This window comes from Lactuca virosa, chromosome 8, assembly GCF_052849685.1.
Source record: "Lactuca virosa cultivar CGN04683 chromosome 8, Lactuca_virosa_CGN04683_v6, whole genome shotgun sequence".
Classification (NCBI taxonomy): domain Eukaryota; kingdom Viridiplantae; phylum Streptophyta; class Magnoliopsida; order Asterales; family Asteraceae; genus Lactuca; species Lactuca virosa.
The window spans coordinates 289,075,199-289,091,902 of NC_136433.1; the positions used below are offsets into that span (position 1 = coordinate 289,075,199).

The window sequence follows — 16,704 nt, forward strand, 5'->3', positions numbered from 1 at the left end:
AATTAAAATGAAAATAACGATATAACATGATTCATTGATAACTTGTAGCTTTAAACTCATCAAGCGTATTTAATCATCAGAAGCAATGAGCAAACCTATGATGAGCCGATGGAAGTGACACTTCTTGGTTACATCAAGGGATTCTATACCAAGGTAACTAAATTTATGTTAAAAGAAAACAAAAAGTTTCTACTATCCGGTGATTCTTAAATCCAATCTTGTAGCACAGGATCTTTAGTTTTCACAATATGGTCTTTAGAAATCATGATTTTTTAAAAATAAAACTGTTGTCTCACAATAAAACAACAATTCCACTTTATGGTGTTTCAAAGCTAATGTTGACATAAAATGTAATCTCTCAAATGAATTTGGAATATGAATTTGGTGGAAGAGCAGTAGATGCATGAAGGAGGTCGAGAGTGGGAGCGAGAGGGAGAGGGTATTCCAATTTAAGTCCTACCACTCTTAGATTTTATGAATTCCAAACAAATTCAGTTTCATAGTAATCTAATCTAACAACTTCATCTTATTATACATAAACCAAATCCATCAAAAGTTTCAAAACTCAGATAAACAAACAGCACCCATATTACAAATGACATACATATATAAAATCCTAATAGCAGCATTAATAAACCACAATAACACAAGTAAATCAAAATAACATCATATATCCCAAAAGTTACTTGCATTCCAGAGGATCTATGTTGCTTCTCTTCCTCTCTTGATCTTGGCAACAACTGTTACCATGACTGCAACGTATATCTTGTCCATGATTTCTCAACAAACATGAAAAGCCTCCATCTCCACTGCTTCTTGAACAACAGAACTCCAATTACACCCTAAAACCCTGTTGCAAAACCACTCATTATGTCCAGGTAAAACCACCATACCTTGATCGACTCCTCAGCTGCTTTATGTTTCTTCTTGGGAGCTGTTGTTGTTGGGTCTTGATGATCTGAGCAATTGTTTGTCAATGGAGGTCCACACAGATCTTTGTTCCCAGCATATATTGATGGATCATCAATAAGGGTCTGCAACTGATGGCCTGTTGGAATTCTTCCTGACAAGTTGTTGTGTGACAGATTCAGATGGCTCAAAAAAGTCAAAGTTGCCATGCTTGGAGGAATCGTCCCAATCAACTTGTTTCCAGATAAATCAAGGGATTCTAACCATGTCATGTTTCTAATGCTGTATGGAATATTCCCTCTGAGATGATTATTAGACAAATTGAGACCCACCAACATAGAAAGTGCAGTTAGCTCCACAGGTATTTCTCCTACAAGTTTATTGCTTGAAAGGTCCATGTTATAAACTATATCCAAAATTCTTGTATATACAAGATCAACACCTTTCATAACCTGAATCACATTCTCATTAGAATCACCACTGCCAATACTCTCATACCACTTTTCTGCACCATTAACCATTGCTTTCAACTCTCTTAGGCAATGAGGGATGATACCCGTTAAGTTGTTGTAGGCAACATCCAAAATTTGAAGATTTGACATTTTGCATAAAGATTCAGGAATTTCCCCGGTAAAGTTATTCCTGTGTAATCTTAAAACAATCAGACTTGTCAGGTTTTCTCCAATCCAGTGGGGTATCTTTCCAAACAATTGATTATCACCCACATCTAGGACTCTTAAATCTCTTAAATTCCCCAACTCTCGACGAAGTTCACCAGTAAAGTTGTTGTCATTCAGTTTTAACCAATGCAATGATGAATGACTAAGTGCTATATAGCTTGGAATGACACCTGAAAGTAAATTTGAGCTAAAGATCATGGCACCCAACTGTGGGAGATTCTGGAGACACTTGGGAATTTTCCCTGTTAACCTATTTCTAGAAAGATCAAGTAATTCCAAATATGTCCATCTGCACAAGGACCTTGGAATCGACTCATTGAAAATGTTATTTGCTAGTATTAATGCCCGCCCTATTTTTGGAAGGTTTGTCAATGGTCTGCTGAGTTTGTTGAGAGAGAGATCTAAGAAATGAATGAAACGCATCTTCCGCAACCATGTGGCAGAGGTCCAGAAATTGAAGCATTTGACAACACTAACAACTTAAGTGACCTTTGATTTCGTAGCCACTGCGGAAACCCATTTGTGAGATTGCAAGAACTAAGATCAAGATCTCTCAACTGGAATGGAGGTATCCACTTATGTGAAAAATTGCATGTCAACTTAGTGTTAGATGAAGCATACAAGAGCTCCAACATTGAAAGTTTAGCAAAATGGCCTTCGGAAACTACTCCGTCTAAGGAATTGTCTGAGATATCTAACTCATTGAGTTTGACAAGTTGCCCAATTGAAACCGGAATAGTCCCATTTAACAAATTTGAAGACATCGAGATTGCTTGTAATGAAACAAGTCTTCCTATAGATGCTGGGATGGGGCTGTTAAGTGATTAGATTGTAGATACAAAGATTCTAAAGCTGCTAGATTTCCAAAGGATTCTGGAATTGAACCATTCAATTGGTTGGAAGAAAGGTCAAGTCTGGAAAGATTCCCAAAGAATGTAGGAATGGGACCCGTCAAATGGTTCTGAGATAGATGTAATTCTTTTAAAAATCTTAATCTTCCTAGAGATTCGGGGATTGGACCTGTCAAACTGCTGAACCTTAGATCTAAGTGCCTTAAATTGGTTAGTCCTCCAAGTGCTTCTGGAATCCTACCATTCAAAGACCCTTTTAAATCCAACGACTCCAAAGCATATTGAGGGCATTCCGATACATTTTGCGGTGAGTCAATCACTTCTATTTCAAAAGGATTCCTAGTTGCAAACAACCGTTGTAGGTGACAGTGTCTCCAGATTCCAACATCCTCAATATTCTTAAACTGGTTATAAGAAAGATCAAGCTCTAGAAGGTTAGGCATAATAGGAACCCAAGAATTCAGCATGTTTCCTGAGAGATCAAGGACGCTTAAGAAACTCATGTTAGTGAAAACAGATGGAAATATGCCTTCAATTGAATTTCCCCCAAGATCAAGGTGTTGGATGTTAGAAAGTGTACTGATATTAAGATGAGGGGAAGATAGATGTGTGTTATGGAGGCCACAACGTAACAAATGCAGCTCTGATAAAGAGGAAGGAATCATGTTTAGCAAGCTTGCAAAGTTCCATGACAAACTAAGATTAAAATCTGAAAGATCCAGAAATTCAAGGGATGTCATGTTTCTAAAAAATCCAAGGAGTGAAGTTTTGAAAGAATTGAAACCAAGATCAAGGTGTTTGATGGCAAGTATTCTACTCGAATTAAGAGAAGAACCAAGATCAACATTGGAAAGTCCATAAGAACGCAAACTTAACTCTTTTAACGAAGGAAGATTGTAAAGCACCATGTCCATGTTCTTTGCTCCGCCAAGATTTGCTGAACTCAAGTCGAGATGCTCGAGTGATGGAAGCCCAAAAGTCCATGAGATATCATCTGACATCAGCTTATAGTTTGAACTGAGATCCAAAACCTTTAAATTAGAAAGATTTCCAATGTGAGGAGGAATAATACCTTGAAAACCAGCACCAGAGAGATTGAGGTAAATTTATGTTGAAACTTTCCATGCGCTTTAATATATATATATATATATATATATATATATATATATATATATATATATATATATATATATATAATATTGCTACAAATTATTATGGCTTTTAGCGAATTGGTGTTATTAAATTGGAACACTTTTGATTAGAGTCTAATGCCCCATGGCACACGTAAATGCATTTGGGCAAAAGTATTCCACACAAAGACTTTGAAGTCAACAAAGTAAATCCCTAATAACACTCACACACAAAAAAGGGGGCATGATTGATGCAACTTTCTTGTGGAATTTTTCCATGCAACTTCTCCCTATCAAATGTATTCCTCTTTGCTATTATTCTATGAAAAATTACAAAAGTTCAGGAAAAATGTCTTATCCTCTGAATTTGACAGAAATTGACAACAAAACTGACCCATAACATGGAATGGAGGATAATACCAGGAAGATGCACTAAAAATGACCTAAAGAAACAAAATATAAAAAAGCAAAATAGCCAGGTTAATCATGAAACCAAACATAAAAAAAATTTAACACATAATTAAAATACATAAGAGTTTTTTAATGTTTCCTAGGTTAAACCAACATAAATATAATAAGGGATAAGTGCAAAAACTAAAGCACTTTTATATATTTTATATATTAAAGCATCATAACCCATGAGATAATGAATATAGAAAAGCTTTTTATTTTATTTTTCGTTCTCTGTGGATCAAAATAAGTGGTTTTTGGCCAAGTATATTCCCCATGGCAGAAGCAAGTGTATTTGACAACAAATCTATAAAAAAAATGAATTGAATATTTGGTAAGATTACTATTCAATTAGAAGTCACTACACAAGACTTGGAAGTCAATGGACAGTTTGCTTGTAGCCAGAAACACACAAATGTATTTTTTTTTTATGCCCCAAGGAACACACAAATGTATTTGGCCACAAGTATTTTTCACAATAGAAATTTGAGTCAACAAAGTAAACCCCCAAATAAATAACACGGACACAGAAAAATAATGCCATGATTGATGCACCAAAAATTCTTCCTTGTGGAATTTTCCATGCAACTTCACCCTAAAAAATTTATTCCTCTTTTATTATTATTCCATGAAAAACAAAACTAGTATCAGGAATTCAGGAATGAATAATCAGTCTAACTAACAGTGGCGTGAAGTAACTATATTCAGCTTAACTTAATTTAATATTATCAATTCTTATGATAAGTTCAAATGTTAATGAACATATTCCATAACTGATATTTTGTAAGTTTTACATATGTAATATCATAGAAACGTCACAGATTTAATCTAATGAAAGAGAAAAAGTGTAAAACAAAAAACGATGTCTTTATCAATGCCATAAATCATGAAGATTTTCATGATGGGTACTTTCATTTCCTAAAATATCACTTCTCAAAGAACTTCTGCTTAACCCTCAACTTTCATTTTACCCTCAGTTGGTCCTCTAAGTTGCACTTCTTCATGAAATTAAATACAGTATGATTTTGAGGGACAATTCCAACCCATTTATAGGTAAATGGACTGATCTGGGTCATTCTTTACGAATCTAATGATTAAATAGGTCAATTAGCTTCCAAAACATATTTAATTGCATTAGACCTCATGAAATGTTTTATTAAATCTTAAAAGATCAATATTTTACTTTTTTAAATAAATTTGTAACAGCTTTCCTAGAATTTTTATTTTTTACTAACTAAAAATAGGGTATCCATCCATACCCATATATAAAGATTTTAAAAAACCCATTACTCAACCAATGAAAAAAAAAACAAAATACAAACATTGACTTTTCCTTTTATTAAGTCGATGAAATAACAATTCGATGGAAAAAACAATAACAAAAATATGCTTTAAGATAAATTTTCATGATTATCAATAATATCAATTTAAAAGAAGCTTTGAAATGGTGAATCAATATTTGTTCAATTACTTGTTAGATATGTAAAATAAAATTGAAGTGGGTATATAACCTTTACACATTATTTGGTGTTGTCTCTTTATTAAAATTAATGTTGATTTTTATTAAATGACAATGTTGTTATTTACCAAATTTCATTTCATTTAACTAAACAACAGGGTGGAATAATTCATTTCGATCCTATAGACCAAAGAAACATGATGGTGAAATGATAATGATCTATCTATTGCCATGCTCTTTAGATTTCTTTGTTCATTCAATTATTTGTGATCCCACCCAAGCCTAATGCCTCATAGATTGTTCAAATTGTATATGAACAACAATCAAGTTTAGCTCAAATGGTAAAAAGCACCTACCTGAGTTCTCTTTGTTGAAAAATAGGAGATAAAAAATACCAACGAAAAAGTATGAGTTTTAATTCAATGACTTTAAAGTCAACAAAAAACTATAAACTTGATTTTGACATATAAAGGTTTTACAAAACTAACTTGAAGTTTTTGATTATTCAACTTTAATAGATTATGAGGAGACATAATCTCATGTGGTAGAAACAACTATTTTTTAATAGGTTATCAGTCTCACAATGTAAGAAAGATTGACTTGCATATGATGGATCTTGCTACTGCCTATTTGTACTCCTCCCATGATACCAATCTTTTATATAAACCTCCCCAAAAGATTTAAACCACCATAAACAAGTAAGATGGGATCTCAAGAACACTATTTGATCAAATTAAACAAGTCATTACATATTTTGTTGCTAATCATACAAGACTTGATATATCATTCTCTGTAGATTTAGTTTGTTGGTCCAGAAGTACATGTATATGTATTTTAGTGTATCTAATGTATGAGACATGACAATTGACAAACACACATTTCATAAAGGAACAACATAACATGTCAAGTGTACTAACCTTTAGAAGATGCTGCAATCAGCATAAATGCTTGATACTTGATACAACCACTACAACATCCAATATGATCAACAAAGTCACCTGAAACACCATGAAAGCAATCAACAAAAATGCTTAATACCACCAAACTCAACAACAACAATTACCAGCAACCACATATATGATAAACAGTTCACTTTCTTGGTAATTATGATAAACAAACAAGCTTACTTATTATTATCAGATAATAAATTCATTCTACTTACTATATATATGATCTCTACTTTTGGTATATGTTCAAAAACAAAACGAAAGAAGAATGCAGAAAAATCATCACTGCAAAAGTTAACTTGAGGAACAAGGTTAGGAACACTAGAAAGCATATCATATACATAATGATCTAGAACATGTGCAACCATGAATATAGCAATGAAGAATCATCACTCCAAAAGTTAACTGGAAGAAGCAACATGGTACAAATATCTGACATAGAAAGAACAGTACCTACTGAAAAAGGTATACAGAACTCAAACTTTATCTCATACATTTTCATAAGAATATAGCTTGTTAATGCACAAACTCACCAACTTTCCTAGAAACTATTCTGTCTTTTCTTGTTTACATAAATCCTCCCAGATACCATTGAGATACAATGCTTAACATAGAAATTAATAAAATGAATCATTGAGATCAAATATATTCATGTTAACCGTTAGAAGAATGAATACCAGTTACAGATGTGATATTGCTAACCCCAACAAAGATATACACACTGATGAGCAGATAATTACAGGTTATGTGTTGATAAATAGTATCTATATCATCATTAAGTAACTTTAACTTAATCAAAACATTAATAAATACAAATTACAATCTCAATATGTATCATCTATTATTATTTCTTGAATTTTTACTTTACCCCATTCTAATGGGATTCCAGGGATCTGTTTATATTGCTGTTTTGTAGTGTATTTGTTTAAATCTTTATTTTCTTTTTTTTCTTTTTTAAAGTTACTGTAATTATTATGAAAGTTCAAGTTTTCCCATATCTTTGCTTTATAAATGTGTTCTTCAACTACCACATCACTTCAAAGTTATAACCAAATTTGACAGTTACAAATGTTCTTTATCTGAAAAATATTACATCTGACTAGGAATAAAAAATTTCTATGTGGAAGAAGGTATGCAAGACCTTAACTTTTGTAAGTATTAATCTATTAACTTAAATATTTACACTTTAGCATTTGGGAATTTATTTTATTGCTTATTTATTTTTTAAGAATATACGTACTTGAAGTAAAAAGCAATTGTGGGCTTGTGGCCAAAAAGGTTTTCTTCTATGTTTACAGCACCGGTTATTTGCATGTTTACTGTAGCATTTGAGTATCTATTCGTTTATCCCTAAAAATCAAATAAACTCATACCAATTTTAAACTTGATGGTTCATTATTCAAAATCAGAGTAGCACAACCAATGCAGAAGAACCAATTCTATAACTATGCAGCATTCCAAGAAATGTTTTTTTCCAGTGTGCAAGAGCAAAAATCTCATGTACTTGTATTGCTGCAGCAACTAATACTCTAGAATTAATGTGTTTTGATCAAAATAAGTGATTTTGCTACAGATTATTGTTTGACATCAGGTGCGTTGATACATCTGGATCATTTCAAACATATAAATATATAAATGCGTCATTTTAATGACGCTAAATTTCAATCTTCTCTGTGTTACGGGTCCCAACATGTGAAAATTAGGTCAAATAGAACAAAGATTGGAAAAACTTACCAGGTAAATGTCGACAACGACTGAGGAATGAAGGAGAGAGAGATGAATCAGAAATTGATGGCTTAGCATTGTCCTTGTCCTCACCTCTTCGCTGGTGGTGACGGGGAATAGCGCCTGAGAACGCAATCGAGGAGGGAGGAATATACAAGATTTGGGGAAATTGGGTTGGGGAAATTATGTGTCGACATGTGGGTACCGGAGTGAAAAATAGAATGTTTCAAATACTTTTTTTTTTTTTTTGACAAAATTGCAAAAATGGAGGACACCTCTCTCTCTCTCTCTCTCTCTCTCCCAACACCCAAGAACACCTTCATAATCTCAAGAACACATCTTCATAATCTCAAGAACACTCAAGAACATATTCATGAACTTAAGAATATCTTCCACAACCACCACCCTTTGACCACCGTCTGCTTCCACCTCCAACAAACACCACAGTTCACCTCCGCCAACAACAATCAATCACGACATCCTCTACCATTATTGAAATCTAATTCTAACCTCAAATCAAAACCAAGAGCTTAAACTTAAAATATAACCTGCAACTCAAATTCTAATTCAAATCTAAGCATGATAACTGAAATTAAAAAGAATCTACCACCTGACTTCAAATCCCACCTCGATTTACACGATTAAAACAAGAATAGGCTTGTTGAATCGATTAGAATTTTGAAACCCGGATGATGAAGGTCTTATTCTCCAAACTTATGGTGTTTTTCTCCATGAGATCGACATTCCCATATCTATTATGTTAATTGATTTGAAGATCTTGGATGTTCATGTGTATGGAAACCCCATCAGACTTGGAAAATCTGAAAACACATATTTGGGATGTTCATTGCGGCTAGGGTTTCTCGGTGAATGTTCTCATCTGATGGTGGCGCTATGGTTCAGACGACACAGCTAGGGCTTCCAACAATGGTGATGAAGGTGGGATCGGAGAGGAGCTTGAGGAGGAGATCAGAAATATAAGCTCGCGATTGAAGACTGTCGTTGATGAGAAGAGGTAGAGAGACGGATTTCGTCTTCAGATCTACCATGTTTACGAACTTTGCCACCCTAATGTGACATGGTAATTGGAACGAAAGTACGGAGTTAGACGCACAAACATCACCACGTCCATTAAGGAGAACTTGATTCTCAGATCTGCAACGAGTGGAACTTCGGTTCCTGGAGCAGGAAGCTTGAAGATCGAATGATCGATCGTTCTGTTCTACTTTTTTTGGGTTTCTTAAATTTGGGGTTGGGGGTATTAGGAGGTCACAGGGACATTAAAGTGTTTGTAGAGAGAGAGAGAGAGAGAGAGAGAGAGAGAGAGAGAGAGAGAGAGAGAGAGAGAGAGAGAGAGAGAGAGAGAGAGAGAGAGAGAGACCCAAATTAGGTAATTATTTTATTTTTTATTTAAATTAAATAGAAAAAACATAAAAAAATATATATCAAAAGGGCATAATAGTCTTTTTAGTTTACTGAGGACCAAAAACGCAAAGAAACTAGCTCAAAATGACCACCAATCCAAAAAAGTCGTGGTTTGAACGAAAACCCCAAAATTTTACATACCACAGGGACCATTTTTGCAATTTTGTCTTTTTTTTCATTTTCATAAATACCATTTTTATTCCTAGATTTTCATAAATTTGTCTAAAACTTTTTGTTACAATAACTTTTAAAATTATATTATTAAATAAATAAAATTAAAGTATCAAACATATAATTTGTTTATAAATAATTAAAGTTAATTGTGAAATTATCTAAAAAACATTACATTAAATAAAAAAATTATTAATGTAAATTTTTACTAGACAAAGTTCTTTACTATTCTTTGATGTGTATTAGACTCTTAGACTATTTAGAAAAAATATAAGCTAAATTACACATGTAGTCCTTGTGTTATGTCAAAATTTACAAATTTCATTTTTATATCTATTTTTTCTATCGGGCCATTCATGTGGCATGGTTTTGTTGCATCCATGATTCATGAGGTTTGCATCCATTATATTTTATCAACCATGTTTTTCTCTGTTCATTATTATCTAGAATTTAATAAAAATTTTAATCAAAGTTTATTTGGAAAAAATAGAATTTTAAAATTAACATTTAATGTCATAATATATGAGTTTGTAATTCCGAGTTTACTAGTTAAGTAGCAAGTTATATGCAAGAAATAACAGTGTACTTTTTTTGTTATGACATTTTCCTTTCCCTTCATATTACTCTCATATTATCTCTTGTTAAAGTATTTTCTTGAGAACATTGGTAGTTAAACATCATAAATTGCCAAATGGGCATATGTAGTGTCCATAAGAATCACCATGTGGATTTAGGCTTATTGGTTTTGAGTCATGGAAGAAACTGATATGTAATCATGGATCTAAAACTAGGAAATGCATATATATATATATATATGGGAAGGTTTACTTGAAAGTGAAAAAAAATAGGGATCTTGAGATTAACTTCAGCTATATATTTCTCATTTGCCGCTCTAACGCTCTAGTGTACCGGCAGCAGTGGGGTATATCTACTCATAAATGATTATATGACAAAGAGGTATAATCATATATGATTATACATGTTTATACATATAGGTATGTTCACAGATTGAATAATCATATATGATATGACACTTGGTGCCAGAAGAGGTGGTGGTGGCTGAGGGGACGGTGGTATAAGTGATGGAGGTGATAGTGGTGGAGTCGGCTGGTGTTAGAGGTGGTGGTAGTGGTGGCGGCGGTGGCAGTTGTTGTGGTGGGGATGGTGGCGGAGGAGAAAGGAATGGGATACGCTATATAATCATTTATAATTATAGCAAGCCTGTCGCGCCGGTATGCAGAACGGTTAGAACGACAGATGTGAAATAAGCGGCTGAGGTTGAATCTCAAGATCTCTATTTTATTTTTAATCTCAATGGAACCTACCTCTCTTTCTCTCTCTCTCTCTCTCTCTCTATATATATATATATATATATATATATATATATATATATATATATATATATATATATATACACACGATCACTCTTTGAAAAGTTTCATTTGTTACACAAAACAAGACAGAACAATATGCATTGGGTTTGACTTGCAAGAATCGATAGGAGAATAACCATAACTTTTTCCTTTGAGAAAGGTGGGACAAGGTGAAAGATAGACTCACTCTCAATTTCTCTTTATTCTTTGTGGAAATATGCCTTGTAAAATTCACAAGTTTTACATAGTTCAAGGGGTACAATGTCATTCCTGATGGGTTTTAGGTACAACAAATAAACTAGAAAACAATTCCTAAGTTCACATGCAACCTACTTGGATCTATGTTTTAACTATTGAACATACAACTTTGAATTGCAAAACAAGAACCCTAGAGGAGAGAGGCTAATTTCGAAATTACCAAACTAGGGTTTAGGGTTTACATACCTTTCAATTGTTATAGCAAACAATTGATATTCCCTCGATCTTGATCTTGATCTTCTTGGAAGCTTTAGCACCACAAGTGTAATGCCTCTAATGGAATCACACCCAAACTAGCAAGAAGGAAAGTAGAAGAGAGAGGGGAGAGGGAGTATGCAAAATCTCGGCCTTAGGGTTTCTTCAAAAGAAAGAGTACCCAAAATATGAACCAGGAGGCTCCTTATATAGCTGAGGGATCTAGGGTTTAAGGGAAACCCTAGTTATCCTTTGCTTAGGGCCTAAGCAAACCCAAGGGCCTTATCCAAGCCCCTATGGACGAAATTATTAGGGTTTCCCCTAAAGATTTCGTCCACCCTCTTCCAAGGGGGTTCTAGAGCCTTCCACTCAACTATTAGATAATTGCAAACTAGTCCCTGCACCTTATAATTAATTCTTTTAACCCCAAAATTAATTCTAATTAATTTATGGTCAAATATTAATTAAACATAATGATTTCTAATTAACATATTAATCTTTTAATATATTAATAAATTCATTTATATATTAATTTATTAATCTTATAATAAATTAATATCTCTCCTTTCATAATTTCCTTGTCCGGTTGCTAGGTTTGAGGGCAACCCAAAAGGACTGTGCTGCTATCAATTCAAGTACATACCAATTATAGTTATGGGCTTAGACACCTAATCCAACAGTCTCCCACTTGGATAAGTCTGTAACTATAATTGCTAGTATGCCTTCTAAATTTTGACCAGCAAATTGTAGCTTCCAAAAAGTTGTTGCCGAACTCTGACCCAGTCAGTTACGTGTCCTAAGATAAGTGATCATATAACCCTTCGTTCTGCTTGATATCCCCAGACAAAAGACATGGAATGTAATCAATCTCTTTGTCCAGAATCTATGTTTCCCGATTCTTGATTTGTGATGATGTAGGACTTCTAATTGAACACATCAATTTAGTCCTGGCTGGGCCCAGCACATAAGTCAACACCAAATCATCAAGGGGCCCACAGATATCGCTTTTCCTGTTAGGGCAAAAGGAACGAATAAACGTTGACTCATATGCTTGTATCTTTTACTCATCAAATTATGCATGACAATACGTTTTATAACACCAAGTTACTGATGCGTTTTCGTATCACCAATGCATGACCGACTTGTAAATCACAACTCATATATCTTCGTTTCAAGATTATAAGATATTATCGTCTCAGTATTACTCGTGATGAATTCCATGAAGTAATACTCTGAGCGAGGGTTTATCCAATACTCAATTCTCAATTTCTGAGTACTCATGAATGTTGCAGCAATTCTATTGCCATGTCTATCCTTAGACAATCTGCAATCCAATTCATGACAGTCTTAATTCACTACTTACTTCCAAAAGTACGAGCGACTGTGGAGTTTGAATAATCTAATTATTCAGGAAGTAAAACATGCAAAATATGAAACACAATAATAAACAATTGACAAAAGATAGTAGCCAAACTTATAAATAATACTTTATTATTTAATCACCAAAAGTCAATTACATTTACTTTCAAAACTAATCTAACTACTAAAACTAATATCATCTTTCAGTCCTATGCTCCGAGCATGCTGAATATGCTTAGCCCTACTCAGACCCTTCGTGAGGGGGTCTGCTGGGTTATCTTCAGATGACACCCTCTTTACTATAAGATGGCCTTCTTCTACTCTATGTCTGATGAAATGGTACTTTCTGTCGATATGTCTGGTTTTACCATGATCTCTCGGTTCCTTTGTCAAGGCAACCGCTCCTTCATTATCGCAGAACAGTTCCATAGGCTCCTGGATGGTTGGAACAACTCCGAGATCTCCGATGAAGTTCCTCAACCAAGCTGCTTCTTTCGACGCTTCACTCGCTGCTATGTACTCTGATTCACAAGTAGAATCAGCCACCGTATTTTGCTTGGAGCTCTTCCAAGTAACTGCTCCTCCATTCAGTAAAAATACCCAGCCTGACTGAGAACGGAAGTTATCTCTATCCGTCTGAAAGCTGGCATCACTGTAACCATCTACTCTCAAAGTATCATTGCCTCCAAGCACAAGGACCCAGTCCTTTGTCCTTCGCAAATACTTGAGTATATTCTTTACAGCTATCCAATGAGCTCTGCCCGGGTTTCCCTGATAGCGACTGACCATGCTCAAAGCAAATGCCACATCAGGGCGAGTACATGTCATAGCGTACATGATCGATCCAACAGCGGAAGCATAAGGTACACGACTCATGTCATCTATTTCCTCATCTGTACTCGGACTTTGAGTCTTACTCAATTTGGTATTGCTCTGGATAGGTAGCTCTCCCTTCTTGGAATTTTCCATACTAAACCTCTTTAGTACCTTATCCAAGTATGTGCTCTGACTAAGTCCAATTAGTCTCTTCTTTCTATCTCTCATTATTCTAATCCCAAGAATATAGGCAGCTTCTCCAAGGTCTTTCATGGTAAAACACTTTCCAAGGCAAGACTTAACTTCTTTCAAGGTTGGAACGTCGTTGCCTATGAGTAATATGTCATCGACATATAACACCAGAAAAGTTACTATACTCCCACTAGCCTTGATATACACACAGAACTCATCTTCACTTCTAGAGAAACCAAATTCTTTGACTTTCTCATGGAAGCAAAGATTCCAACTGCGAGATGCTTGTTTCAATCCATAAATGGATTTCTCAAGCTTGCACACTTTATTGGGAAACTTTGCATCAACAAAACCCTCTGGCTGACTCATGTAAACATCTTCAGCCAACTTCCCATTAAGGAAAGCAGTTTTGACATCCATCTGCCAGATTTCATAATCATGAAAGGCAGCTATGGCGAGCAATATCCTAATAGATTTAATCTTAGCTACTGGTGAGAATGTCTCATCATAGTCAACCCCTGGGGTTTGAGTGAAACCTTTTGCAACCAGTCGAGCTTTGAATGTGTGCACATTCCCATCCATGTTTGTCTTCTTCTTGAAGATCCATTTGCACCCAACTGTCTTGCGACCTGGTGCACTATCAACCAAATTCCAAACTTGGTTGTCATACATGGACGTAATCTCGCTGTCCATTGCCTCTTTCCACTTGGAAGCCTCTGGGCCTGCCATTGCTTCCTTATAAGTGACTGGTTCATCTAAGTTTACCAGTGTTCTGTCACTTATGAATGTGTCACCATCTGAAGTAATATGAAAACCATACAACTCAGGTGGCACACTCACCCTAGTGGATCTTCTAAGAGATAATGAGTTATCAATTGGTTCAACAGGAACTGTTTCCTCTGGTTGAGTGCTAGTGTCATCTAAGGTTCCTTCATTGGCTGACTCTTGAATTTCTTCAAGGTCAATAGTGCTCCCACTGTCCTCTTTGAATATGAGCTCTCTTTCAAGAAAGACTCCTCTTCGTGCTACAAAGACCACGTTCTCACTAGGCCTGTAGAACAAATATCCAAAAGACTGCTTTGGGTAACCAATGAAAACACATTTCTCACTTCTAGCTGCTAGCTTGTCGTGAGTCTCTCGTCTTACGAAAGCTTCACAACCCCAGACTTTAATATGTGCTAACGAGGAAACTTTCCCTGTCCACATTTCGTGAGGTGTTTTGGCAACCTTCTTTGTAGGGACAATATTGAGGATGTGGGCGGCTGTCTCTAAGGCATACCCCCAGAAGTGAATAGGAAGCGAAGCCCGACTCATCATAGAACGAACCATGTCTAACAAGGTTCGATTGCGCCTCTCAGCTACACCATTTAACTGTGGTGTCCTAGGAGGAGTCAATTGTGAGACTATCCCACATTCTTTCAGATAGTCGTTAAACTCGATACTAAGATACTCCCCGCCTCTATCGGATCTAAGTATCTTTATCTTTCTGCCCAATTGATTTTCGACTTCATGCTTAAACTCTTTGAACTTTTCAAAAGTTTCTGACTTATGCTTGATCAAGTAGATATATCCATATCTGCTATAATCGTCAGTGAAAGTCACATAGAATCGATTAGCATCTCTTGTAGTTGATCTGAAGGGCCCACACGCATCCGTGTGTATGAGATCCAACAAACCCACCTCTTTCACAAGACCCTGTGAATGGTGATTTTGTCATCTTTCCCAAAAGACAAGATTCACACATATCATCTGACTTTAGGTCAAATGATTCCAACACTCCATCCTTTTGGAGTTGGGCTATGCGTTTCTTGTTAATGTGTCCAAGACGACAATGCCACAAGCATGCCTTGTCTACACTATTAGACAAGTCAATATTAAGTACACTATTTCCTAGGCTATCAACACAAGTCACTGTTTCATACACACCATTACAAGGCAAAGCTTCAAACATAAAAACACCATTCTTATAAACAGAAATTGAACCATTCAAATCATTAAAAGAATATGTAAAACCTTGTCTGAACAATGCATGAAATGAAATAATGTTTCTCGTCATCTCAGACGAATAGCAACAATTTATTAAATCTAATCTAACATCATTACTAAGCAGAAGCTGATAAACTCCGATCTTGGTTACTGGTGAAGACTTTCTGTTTCCCATGATCAGGTTTATCCTTCCTCGCTCTATCTCCTCACTTTCCTTTAGACCCTGCCGAAGATGGCTTCACTTTGCCATCCTTGATATCTTGCAGATATTGTGGGCAAGATCTCTTCCAATGCCCCTTTTGGTTGCAGTAAAAGCAAATTGCCTCTTTTGGATCAGAAACATGGGGAATGGAACCATTGGGCTTAGCCTTTGGGCCATTACTAGATGACCCATCTTGAGCCTTGCTCTTCCAGTTTTGCTTGGGAGGACCTTTCCTCTTTTTCCCCTTTCCCTGTCCAATAGCCAAAACAGGGGCACTCGTAGGTGTGGAGGGTATACTTTTACCCTTCATCCCTGCCTCAGCTGTCTGCAAAAAGTTGTGCAATTGGGCCAAGGTCTGCTCAGTATTGTTCAAATGGTAAGTTAGAATAAACTGACCATAACATTCAGGAAGTGAGTTCAAGACCATGTCAATGGCCAATTCCTCATCAAAGTGAATATTGAGCTTGACCAAACGCTCTATGTAGCATTGCATTCTTTGCACATGGGATACAACTGACTCCCCTTCTTTCATCTTGCAAGCCATGAGTGACTTGACTACTTCAAACTTTTCTTGAC

The 16,704-nt window shown here is 35.4% G+C and overlaps 1 long non-coding RNA gene and 1 pseudogene across 1 annotated transcript; both read right to left on the bottom strand.

Annotated features, from left to right (window-relative positions):
- Positions 1–258: 258 nt before the first annotated feature.
- LOC145129345 (uncharacterized) lies at positions 259–3,546 on the bottom strand (annotated as a pseudogene).
- A 2,640-nt stretch (positions 3,547–6,186) lies between these two features.
- Positions 6,187–9,396, bottom strand: LOC145129346 (uncharacterized). The gene is made up of 2 exons (XR_013717461.1): positions 8,161–9,396; positions 6,187–6,477 (listed from the first exon to the last, which is right to left on the bottom strand). It is a non-coding gene; the product is annotated as an uncharacterized LOC145129346 (long non-coding RNA).
- Between the last annotated feature and the right edge of the window lie 7,308 nt (positions 9,397–16,704).